Raw genomic sequence first — 12562 nt, forward strand, 5'->3', positions numbered from 1 at the left:
ATACAAATGCTAACTAGTGTACAAAGTGCTAACTAAATTGTAGGTTCCCAATAAATCATTCTTGAGTGATTAGTGGAAAAATCTTTTTATCTGGGGAAATTAATAGAAAACTTCTGGCCTGTTTTCATCTACTAGCAAATACCCAAAGACCTCTTTAAATCCTAACCAAGTTTTCAATAATTGCTTTCATTTCCCCTCCTGTTAATCTCTCAAATTCAAGTTTTTTCACCAGTAATATCTCTTGACATGGTTTTTCATAGGGAGAGAACTGTCCTGAAAGTTCATGTATTTCTATTTGGACTGAATCTTCACAAGTTCAGTGCTCTTTCCTGAAGTGGACTTAGAAGTCCACTTCTTCTCAATTTGTTTTCCCTTTTCCCAAGGTTGTATTCTGCTGCTTCATTGACTGCCTGCAGGTGGGACTGGGGGTGGAGGATTTTACAGCATCAGCAAAGGCGGCCAGCTGATGGTATTAATGCCTCTATTTATGTTTCCCCAAAGCCACACATCAAGTGATCTGCTCTGGGGAATCTGAGAGTAGGGAAATCTTGGGTTTTGAAGAAAAGATGTCCCTCCTCCCTCTTTCCCTGATGTGGTTGCCTAGGAAACAATATGGATCTCCCATACTTCTTAGGATTTCATTTTCCTCATATGTAACTAGGGGCACTTGATACTTACTTGCTGTGTGACCCTGGACAAGTCACTTAATGATTTCTGCCTCAGTTTCCCCATCTGTAAAAGGAGCTGGAGAAGGAGATGACTAATTGCTCCAGTATCTCTGCCAAAAAAAAAAAAAAAAACTCCTCAGTTTGACTGAAAACAACTGAATTACAACAAAAAAAAAATATGAGGAAGTTGGACTGGTATCTTACAGCTCCAAATCTCTGGTCATGGGCTCTTAATGAAGAGAGACCTGAAGCACATCTACAATGCCCAAAATTACACTCCCAAATATGTACTTTTAAAATTTCCAAAATGTAATTGAATTTGTTTTTTCCCTTGGGAATTTCAGCCTGTATTACCAATCAGAACAGGAAGCACACACAGAATCCAGTGGAACCCCACCTCTGCACAGTGAATAGAAGTGGTTTGCTGAGTCTATTTAACTCTCAATACATTCAGATCCTGTTCTGATGCTAACTAATTCCAGTCTGCTCTGAAGTACTACAGCAAAGAAAATTGTGGCTGCCTCCAATAGTTCCTGTTCGGAATTAGGCTGTTGGAGAAGGCCACTGTTTGGGAGCTGATGCTTCCAGGAAATCATTAGACATCTTTTTTTAGGGGACAAATCAGATACTTACGCGGGGGTGGTGGTGGAACAAGACCAGGGTTAGTGCTGAGTTTAAAAAACTTAGGCCACAAAAAACATAATGAGTGCTCAAAAAAACTTTCTTGTATCTCCTGATATTATTTGGACAATAATGATGCTATATGGCTTATTCCCAAATTGCTTTTTGCAGGGACTTTTCCAAGTTTGGGAATATTAGCTGTGGGGAGCTGAGAATTGCAAATGTAATGAGTCTTCCCTCTTTCCTTTAAGCAGCCACAGGCCTGAGAAGGCACTTCAAAGGGGGATTGAGAGGCATGCAATTTGCACATATAATAGCTTTCTTTGCTTGCTTCGGTGGTATTTAGGAAGCCCACCACTGGGCTGGGGATTGTCAGATTCCAGGAGAGACTTATGTCCTTTCCTAAGGCAGAAAAAGAAATGCAATGCCGAAGTCAGTGAAGCCGATTAATTCATCCAGAAATTGAGGAAGGCTTTGCAGTCTGGACTGGACAGAGATAGAACAAGGTCTTGGAATGTAATAAAATGCAGAAACATTTATTAAGGGCTTACTGTGGTGCCAGGAACAGCCTCAGGCACTGGGGATGCAAATAGATCAAGATGGCGGAGCTCCCATTCTAACTGAGGGAGACCGTGCTTTCCAGGAGGGGTGATGCTCAGGATTAGATCCTGGCAGATGGAAAGGCCAGGTAGCACATAGGCAGGAAACATGACCAGGGCAGATACCACAGCTCAGAGAATCTTAGAGAACAGAGCACAGTTTGGCTCACATTTCCATGCATTTGGCTACATAATGGCTTGAGCCTATTTGCTTCTCCAGTCTTATTTTCTCCTATTCTTTTATCATCTCCATGCCTTTGCAGTGTCTGTCCCAGTGCCTGGATTGCCTTCCCCACTTCATTTCATCTTTTAGAATCCTTAGTTACCTCCAGAACTCAGTTCAAGCTTCAGCTTCTGAAGGGAGCCATTTTTGGATATCTCAAACTGCAGTATCTTAACTCTAAAATTAGCCTGCATTTGTAATTAGATAACCAGGTGTCACAGTAAATAAAGTGCTGGACCTGAGTTTAAATCCTGTCTCAGATATTTACTAGCTACGTAATCTTGATAAAGTCACTTAATTTCTTTCTGCCTCAGTTTCCTCAACTGGGATAATCACTTAGTTTCTTTCTGCTTTAGTTTCCTCAAATGGGAAAAAAAATAGAATCTACCTCCCAGGGTTTGAAACATCAAATGAAATAATTGTAAAGAGTTTTGCAAACCTCAAAGAGCTATGTTAATGCTATGTATTATAATTACTGTTATATCTATTTGCACAATCTGTAAATGTGTACTTTGTCTTCCTAGGACTATTTCACTTTTGCTCTGTTTTCCCTTCCATCCAGCCTAGGACCTGATGTATACAGAGGAATAATGCTCCTATAGACTGTTTATTATTATCCTTATGTTCTGAGAGGATGGGGCTACAATGACATGAGAACCCTAAAAACCAACTGGGAACTTGGGAATGGGACATTCCTTGACTAGAGTGAGTCCACTTTGGGTATACCTAGTGTGGTCACATTTTAGCAAGGACACTGACAAACAGCTTGTCACCACAATCAGGAAGATGAAGCAATTGATATGTGGGTCAGGAAAGCAGCAGGTATCAACAATAACCCTGATGAATACATCAACTCTTCTGTCCCTCTGAGGCTGCTTTAAATTCCAATTCACGATGGCTCCCAAAAGGGCAGCATCTGTTCCTGCTGTTAGTTTAGGATGAAGTAGGCTTCAGGAGGAATAGGATTAGTGAAACTGAAGGCGATGGTCACTGAAAGGGGATAGGTCGCTCTCACTGACATAATTGTCTGGAAGTCACAGTTGGCAATTCCTGGGCCTCTCTTCACAACGAGAGGAGAAGGATCACTAGTTTCTATGGATGCTGGGATTATGGATGAAGTTCTATAATTGCCAGCATCCTGCATCTTTTCCCAAACATACCTGAATTAGGAAAGGACTTATAAAGTATTATTATCTCGTGATGAAGTCTTCTTTTCCTACTATATATACAATAATCCTCCCAAAAGTACTTTTCTGTGCCCAACAATCTTCCTAAGTATGAGCACACACACACACACACACACACACACACACACACACACACACACACAACTTCCAGAGTAACCAGAGTCCTCAGGGCTGCTCTCCTCTGCTGCCAAAGATCTTCACAAACTCTCTCGCATAAGCAACTCTGCAGTGTGAGGGCTGCTTTAGGAAATGCTGGCACAGTATCCAAGGATAGCTTTGTTTTTATAAGCAACCTACTGGCAGCTTCTGGGAGAGAAAAGATAGTGCCAGTAGTCGCTGCCTTTCCCATCTGGAGATCTATTGCCGTGCCCTCCTATTGGAGGTAACGTGAATATAAAAGAAGGCAAGTGGTATTGTGAGGAGACTGGAAATCAATTATGCTGCAGGAACCTTTGTTAAAGGAATGAAGAATGTTTAGTCTGGGAAAAAAAAACAAAACTAGGCAGTCATTGATTGTGGACTTTGGGCTAGAAGGAACCTTATAGGTCCTTCAGTTATTAAATTCATTTTACAGATGAGAAAACTGAGTCACAGGTAGATAAAATAGTTTGCCCATGTTCATACTTCCTATTAAGTATCTGAGGCAGGATTTCAAATCCTATCTTCCTGGTTTCAAGTTCATTATATGAAACTGCCTCTCGTGATGAATGTATATTAGCTGTCTTCATATATTTGAAGGGCTATCATGTGAAAAGAGAGACCAGACCAAATTTTTTTTTTGTCATTACATGATATAATTAAGACAATGGGTGGAAACTGAGAAAATGTTTTTTTGAAGAAAAAAAATTTCCTAGTAACCAAACTATACAAATGTGGAATGGTCTGGATCAGAAGGTAGTATATACCCCATCATTAGAGGTCTTTAACTGAATATTGAATAGCTACCTATCTAGGTGAGATTCTTGTTCCAGATTTTAATCAATAGGACATCTGAGAATTCTTTCAACTGAAAGATTCAATTATTCTTTGATCCTTGTGATTCTCTAAAGCGATTCCATTCTTCCTCATCTTTGTCCGTTCCATTCCCTCTGTTTAGTCTCCACTCTTCAGCATCAACAAATCACAACCCATTCTTTGAGGCTCAGCTCAAATGCTTCCTGATTCTCCCCTGAACCAGGATAGTGAACTCATCTTTCTTGGGACTCTTAAAATACTTTGTTTGTAACTTTGTGATGGCACTTCTCAGGTACTAATATTATAGCTATTTATGTGCATGTCTTCTAGTAGGTTGTAAACTCTTTAAGGATGGGGACTATATTTTATACAACTTTGCCTTTTTTATAGCCCTAGCATGGTACTTTGCACATAATTATTCTGCAGCAGAGATTTTCTGGATAAAAGACTAATCTTCACTGGTAAGCGAGGGATAATTACAATAGCTGACATCATGTAACTTTTTAAAGGTCCCAAAGTGCATTTCATGCATGGTTTAACTGGATTTTCACAACAACCTTATAATTGGCATTATTATCAATAGTGTACAGAAGGAGAAACTGAGGCTTAGAGGAACGAAATGAATGACCTATGGTTTCACTGCAAGGAAGTGTTGTGAATAGTCTTGAAACCCAGATCTTAATTAGTATTCCATAATTCCTTCTACCAGGTCACGTAGCCTATCTAGCTAGCCTTGGCCTTCTCTGTCCATCCATTGATCTCTGTTTCTGCATGAATAGGATAAGTCTCATCCTATTATTCAGTCTCTTAAGTCCCAAATTTTACCAGTGGATTTCCTATTTACCATGTAATCATCACAATATATTTCACAATGCAGATGGTTCTTTGGAGGGGAAAAAAATGTAACCTGAAAATAATGACCTTGTCTTTGTGTTCTCAGAGTCTGTAGTTTATTTAAGGCACCATCAGTTTTTCATTGTATCAAGTCTCTAAGGGAGAGTTGGAAGGTAACATGTTCTAGGCAAATCAAATCACTACCACCACCTTGATCGCCATTTCCCTTTTGACCCTTATGAAGACAAACCATGACTATGAGCCGCAAAGCATTTAGAACAGAAATGTTTCTAGTCCAGTGCATCATCCTGGAAAATTCATCATTTCTGTGGAGATTCAACCTTGCAAATTTTCTTACAGATAACCCCCACAACAATCACTGAAGATCCAGAAAAGAGAGTTCTTGCCCTCAAAGTTCTTGGGACTATTAAATGATTCAACAGAAGAAACTTATATGATGTTCTTGGTGGAAATGATATAAAAAAGAGACATTAACATTTGCTTTGACCCTACACCCTAAGTGTGTGTATATATATATATATATATATATATATGGCTTTTCTGTCCCACTTTTAACTGTTTAAACTGTTTAAACTCACTTTTAACTTTCATGTGTATTATCCCCTTCATTAGATATAAGCTGCTTGAGAGCAAGAACTGACATTTTTGCCTCCTCAGTGTTCAACATAGTGCTCTGCACAAGGCATGTGCTTCGTAAGTTTTTCATTCATTCACTCATCCATCAGTTCTTTCTTCCATCCTTTCATGATTCCATAAGGAAAAGTTCCACAAACATAAACAGAATTATTTCACAAATAAAATTATTCTTTCAATATCATTGGTTTGGAAAGTATGAGCCCATTTTTTACAAGTTCCCCTATTATTGAGGTTTTATAAAATAAAACATTTCACGTAAAGATACCTTGATCAGGGTGTTAGAAGTCAAGTTGAATTTCACATGATCAGAAGTCTTTGTTCAGGGCTGACCAAGACTGTGATGAAGTTGGTTTGCTGGAGGAATAACTCAGCCTGGCGATACCTATAGACTCAGAAATAAAGGGGCCTCTAGGGGAAATTTTATTAATAAAAGCTTTATAGTATAGTAGAAAAAACCCTAGATTCAGTGAATAAATTTATGTCTTATAGCATAATCTGCCACTAACTCATTATATGCAGTGTAGAAAGTCACTTAATCCTTATTTGCTTTAGTTTGCTTACATATATATATATATATATCAATTTAGTTATTTTTAAAAATTGTATTTTTGTTGTAAAGCTAACAATTACTAAAATATCCAGAAAGGCTTCAACATACAAAGAACAGAAAAGATTGTGAAACTGTAAACTTGATATGTATAATTTCAGAGTATATTAAATTTAATAAGTTAGTAAGAAAATCATTTCTCACCTGAGTTCACTTATCTGTAAAATGGGAATAATGATACCTCCTCTGGCTACTTCACTGGCAGAATTATTTCTGAAGTTAGCAGACCAGCTTACTAGCTATGTGATACTGGATAAGTTTCTTACCTCGTTAGGCTTCTTATATAATTAAAGGTCTGTGCCAAATGGCCTAGAGAGTCTTTCCAACTTGAACAATAATAAAATGAGATAATGCATATAAAATTGCTCTGAAAAATATTAAAAACCATAGAATTGTCATGAGTATGAAGTATATGTCCATCCTGTTGCTCAACATGTTTCAGATATAGCAGATACTTAATAATTGATTATTGAATTAAATGGACATAGAGGCTCAGTCATCTCAGACACAGGGATGCTTCTATGTTTCTTGAAGCCACTGAGAAATATCCATATCCCCTCCTTGAATCCTTCTTTCCATTAACACAAACTGAGACTATAATAGATTTCTAGTGTTTCCACCATACTCTTCTGCCTGTGAGTGTTTGAAAGATATATTTCAATGCCCTGAGGCTACACATCATACCTGGTAACTCATCCAGAACTGGTAAAACAAAGCAGAGTCCCCCAAATATCTCATCACTGCCAGAGAAATGAATGCAGTCCTGAGTTGTGAGGGATGTCCACAGCTCCTATGACAATTGGAAAAACTCGAAGATGGCATCTTCAAAAGCTATCAACCTATGCTGGTGGCTGAGGGGTTTGATGAAAATAAATAAGTGACAACACAATTGGTATCCCAGAAAATGTGGCTTGTGGAGCTTTTATTAAGCGATCCCTAGGCATTCTATATAATGTTCTACCTTCCATGGAATAATGCTTCAGTGTATGTCCTGATAGGCTTCAAATAATTTGCTGATCGACTTGCCACAGTTAATCCTAGCCTGAAGGAATAGAAGATAGATAGATAGATAGAGAACAAGTTTAGCTGCCCAGATGTTATTTAGGACCTTCTATCTAGGCTTTCTGCCAGATGGGGAAAGAGTCTAATTTCTACCTTTTAACCCCAAAAGATGATGAGTTCGTTTGCCCAATGTGAGGATAGATGATGTTGTCTCTGCTCTCATTAAGTTGTTGATTATGTCCACAGCCAAAAGCTTCCTGCTGTCCATGGTACTGATTTGTGTGTGTATATATGTATGTGTATGTGTGTGTGTCTGTGTGTGTGTGTGTATGTGTGTGTATGCATACATATATATGGAGTGTCTAATATGAAGTCATGGATTTAGAGATGGAAAGGATCTTAAATTTAATCTAGTGTAACTCCTTTTGTGATGAGAAAACTAATTATCTTTTTTTTTTAAACAAACTTTTTGGAGTTTATTTATTTATTTATTTTGGATATCTTCCAGACAAAAGGAAGAAAAAGAAAAATACAAAAAAGACACATTTAAATCCTGGTCAAACAAGCCTACAGGACAAGTATGTTTGACTAGAGCAAAACAGAATGCTTGGCTAGCTGGCCTGGTTGACCTTCTGCAAGTTTAAAAATGAAATTTTGTGTCCTCAAACTTTAGACTCCTACTTTAAGAAACATGCTAACTGAAAATTGCATGACTTTGTATCCGTCATCCCTTAAAGAAACTGGGTTCTTCAACCTCCCTCAACCATAGTCACTCACATCTCTTAGTGGAATAAAAGGTCTGCTTTGCAGTGGAGCTTTTTTTTTTTTTTTCTTTTTAAAGCTTTTTATTGAGAAAACTAATTATCAAAGATGATAATTGACTGGCTCAAGATCACAATAATACTAAAAGGTAGAGCTAAGATTCAGGCCTTTGTTTCCAAATCTAGTAGTCTTTCTACTGCATTATACCACCCCCTCTTAATGCTACTAGGAGCAGATTAAAAAAGATGTTGATTGGCTAGGCCAATGGGCCCAGTTGAACAAGCAATTATTTAATAGAAGTGAGTGCAAAGTACTTCCACTGACTATAAATGACTTTAATAATAAACATAATTTTTTGGGAAAGTCAACAATTGTAGCATTAACTAGCTCTCCCTTCCCATTTCCTAAAACAGAGAATACAGATTTCTCAGGTAATATTATTATAGGACATTTGTAAACCTCAAGGAGACTAACACCATCTGACTATTTCCCTCCTTCCTGATAGTCTTTGTGGCAGCTCTTGATTGTGTGACAGCTTGGATGTTGTAAAGCTTATTGCCTTCTCACCTAGCTCTTCGCACCTCCTCATTTTCTTTCTCACCATATATGATTTGTGTCTTCTCCTTGCTGCAGCCTTTGTGGCTATTGTTTCCAAGGACCTTCCTGACTCACATTTTTAAAATTTAAACTTGATGCGGGGTAAGGGGAGACCCAGAATGAAGGATATGAAGAGCTAAATCTGCAGACATTGGGGAAGGAATTGCTTAGCTCAGTTGGTCCAAGAAAATTTTATACCTTAAGTATGTATCTATAATAACAAGCTCTTGTAATTTTCCTTCATGTTTTGAGGATGGGCTAATGTAAAACAGACAGAATAGGATGGTGATTCCATGATAGGATTTCCTCCCTTCCCTTGCCCATGAAGTTTAGATTAGTTTTTGTCTTAAACAAAAAAGTTGCCCTCAAGACACAAATATCTCAGAAAGGTAAGATTCATTCATGTATCTCCATTTACAAAATTTTCTATGGTTGTTGGCTGTATTGATATGGCTTCCTCAAGATTTAAAAGTGCCATCCATTTGGAGACAATGTCTTTTAGACTTGGCAGATTTTCCAAGATTTTCTGTTCTATTGACCAGATTTCATACAATGAAAGGAGGTCTATGTGTATCCTAGCTAAATGCTATAGCATACTTGTTGAGTATCCTTTCCAGACTATGATTAAATAATCTTCTTTTTTGTTAACTGTTGAATGACTTATGGGTATTTAATTTTGTTCCAGTATTGGACCTAAACTCTAGGGAACTAGTCTGTGGCAGGCCTGCCTCACTATAGTCTCCCAGACTGATTCTTATAGGCAGAGGTACCGTATGTTAATATGCCCTTGATTTTTATATATCATTTTCCTAGGTCCCTATTTGAACTAGATCCCAGGTTTGTGCGTGTGTGTGTGTGTGTGTGTGTTCTGAACTATTGCATAATGGAGTTACATATCATTTTCAAGTCTATTTGAAACTTTTGACTTCAAAAATTAATCATACTTGAATCTCAACATTGCTTTTGAGTTCTAACCATCCTTACTTATTAGAACAAGTAACCTTATTTATCCTTACTCAGCAACCTGTGGTCTTGTTCTACTATAATTAGGGTTAGAAAGTAAAAAAAATTAAGCAAGTAACTCAGCATAACTGCAGAAAACTGTGTAATTCTGATGAAGTTAAGAACTAGAACAATCTATATGTAGACTTTTGTTATGTTTTCTCCTAGATCATTCTCCTAAAGTTTGCCAGATAGTATTCAGAAGGTTTTTTTCTGATTTACTCAGAAATAATATGGTGATAAAAATGGAATTAAGTAGTGAAGGAGATAAGGTTCTAGAAACAGTGTGGGAGGGGGTTGAACACAAAAAGGGACTTTCTTGATGTATTAGAACACATCTTGTCAAGAGACCTAGATTATAATCTTGTCTGAATCCAGCAGTCTTTCTACTAGCTCTCTACTAGCTTTCTAATAGTCTCTTACTAGCTGGGCAGTCTTGGGAAATATGATTCAATTGCAAGAATACTGTCTCTAGAATCAGCAGAGCTGAGTTCAAACCCTTCCTCTGAAAATGTGATTTGGGGCAAGTTATAACCTCCTTGTTTTGAGTTTCATCAAATATAACACAAAGGAGTCATATTAAATATCTTCTGAGTTCCCTTATAGACCTAGATCTATGGTCCTAAGTAATTTTTGACCTCAGTTTCCTTATCTGTTAAATGAAAGGGTTGGATTAGATAGTTTTGAAGACCTCTTCCAGCTCTAACATGTTGTGATTTTCTTATTTTCTTATGCTTGGTCACAAAAATTAAGTTCAAGTAATTTTAACAGGATTTTGTTGAGTACTTACTTGTCCCTGGCAAATGTCATAAGTTTTCACAGTCAACATTGTCATTCTTATTATCACCACCATTTTCATCATCATTATTACTAAATGTATATGTTAGCCCATTTACAGAATAAGTGAGGTTGAGTTATCTCAGTTCCCTACAAAAAATGAACCACATTTTAATGTCATGCCTTCTGCTTTTCAAAGGACTGAAACAACCAGCCAGTTGAATGGTATTTCAGAATTTTTTGTCAAACCATGGTCAAAACTATTGTTCATTGTCTCACTCAGTGCCCTTTATGCAAAGATCCATGTACTAAACTCCAGATTGAATCTGGATCGAGGGAAAAAAATCATCTTCTTCAGATAAATGTGTCTATTTTCTGTTGTCATAAAAGAAAAGCTATGTTACTCTTGTAGGGTTATCAAATTCAAATCTAAAAAAAAAAAGGAAAAAAAAAGTCAGCAGCATCACCAACAAAAATATAGGAGCAACACCAAAAATGGCAGTAAAATAACAAGACAGTAAGAAGAAACTATGTAGTGATAAAACGACAAGCAAGCCAGTTAGATGCTGGCTGCAAACCCAATCCCAATATATTTTAGTTTTTCTTTAAATTGTCAAAAAACTTAAGGCTAGATTTATGTTCTAATGGTCATAATGGCTGAGAAGGCCAAATTGGATGCTCTTTTCTTGAAAGGATGGAACAAGAGATTGAGAAGCTGCATGTACTTTGAAAAAGCTGAAGGCTCCCGTCTTTGAGAAATGTCACTCCACCTGAATCTCCCACTGAGTCAAGAAGCAATTTTATCTCTCCATGTTGTCTGGAGACGTGTCATATACATCCAGTCCATAACTTTTCTTCTAGTCTTCTAATTCTCTCACTCTGTGAAATCTGCCCTAACTCTTTGGATTCCAAAGCTAATATAGTCACTGTCAATATCAACCCCCTTATTAGGATTCCACTCCCTCATCTTTTCTGCTGATGTGGGCACTTATTGGCAAACTCACAGGGAGGAATGTTACAGTAAATGAAAGGATATAAAATCACCACTTATTCCATTACTTTTGGAGCATTATCCCTATAGAGCAGCAGGATAATATCAATACTTTCTGATCCAACCAAATTGTCCTCATCCTTGTTTCTTTTATATGGTACTTTATTTCCCATCTCCATACCATTGTTCTCCAAACTCTCCATGCCTAGATTACATTTCCTTTTCACCTCCATCTCATAGACTCCCTCTCTTCTTCAAAATACATCAAGCCACATCCATAGGAAGCTTTTCTTGATTCCCCTAATTCCCACTTTTTTGCTGGCAATTTTTATTTTGTATTTAAGGTAACTACCAAGTATTTATTTTCATCATGTTTGTTTCAAATATACTTAGTGGTGTGCTTATCTCTCTTTGTAAAATGTAAGCTCTTTGAGAGAAGGGATTTTTCATTTTCAAAATTTGTATCACCAATTCCCAGCATGTTGACTGCCTAGAAACAGGTGTTTTATAATAAATGCTTCTTGTTTGCTTGATCGTTCAGCTTGGTTGATATAGCATTGCTTCTGATCCCTTAGGTACAATGGAGGAATTATACCTGTTAATTTTCATGTATGTTTGAAACATTTTGCTGATGTAAAACTTTAACCTTAGGGTACTAGAAAGATTCACTCCTAGATAAGGCTTGGTACGAAGGATGAGTCATAAGGTAGAAGCCAAATAAAGAGTAAATCTTAGAAATGGAGTTAGGGAAGGCATGATCTTTCATTGAACTTAAGAGCATATTGTCAATCCATACCAAGACACAGGAGGGACATAGTCATGGGAAGGACCTGGTGACCTGCTCTTGAAAAGGAGGTTATGAAACAGATTTTGATTGGACCTGAAAATTTTACCAATTCTTGAAGTTATGACAACTCCAGATTCCTTTTAGGTTAACATCTTGATGGATTTAGCATCCAAACAGATTGAAAAACTATCCTGTGATTCTTCTCTTGTCTCAGAATAAGTGGTGATTTTTTGTCCTTTGGTTAACTGTAACTTTCCTCCTCGTGAGCTTACCCATAAGTATCTGCATCAGCTG

Source organism: Antechinus flavipes, chromosome 2 (assembly GCF_016432865.1).
Source record: "Antechinus flavipes isolate AdamAnt ecotype Samford, QLD, Australia chromosome 2, AdamAnt_v2, whole genome shotgun sequence".
Classification (NCBI taxonomy): domain Eukaryota; kingdom Metazoa; phylum Chordata; class Mammalia; order Dasyuromorphia; family Dasyuridae; genus Antechinus; species Antechinus flavipes.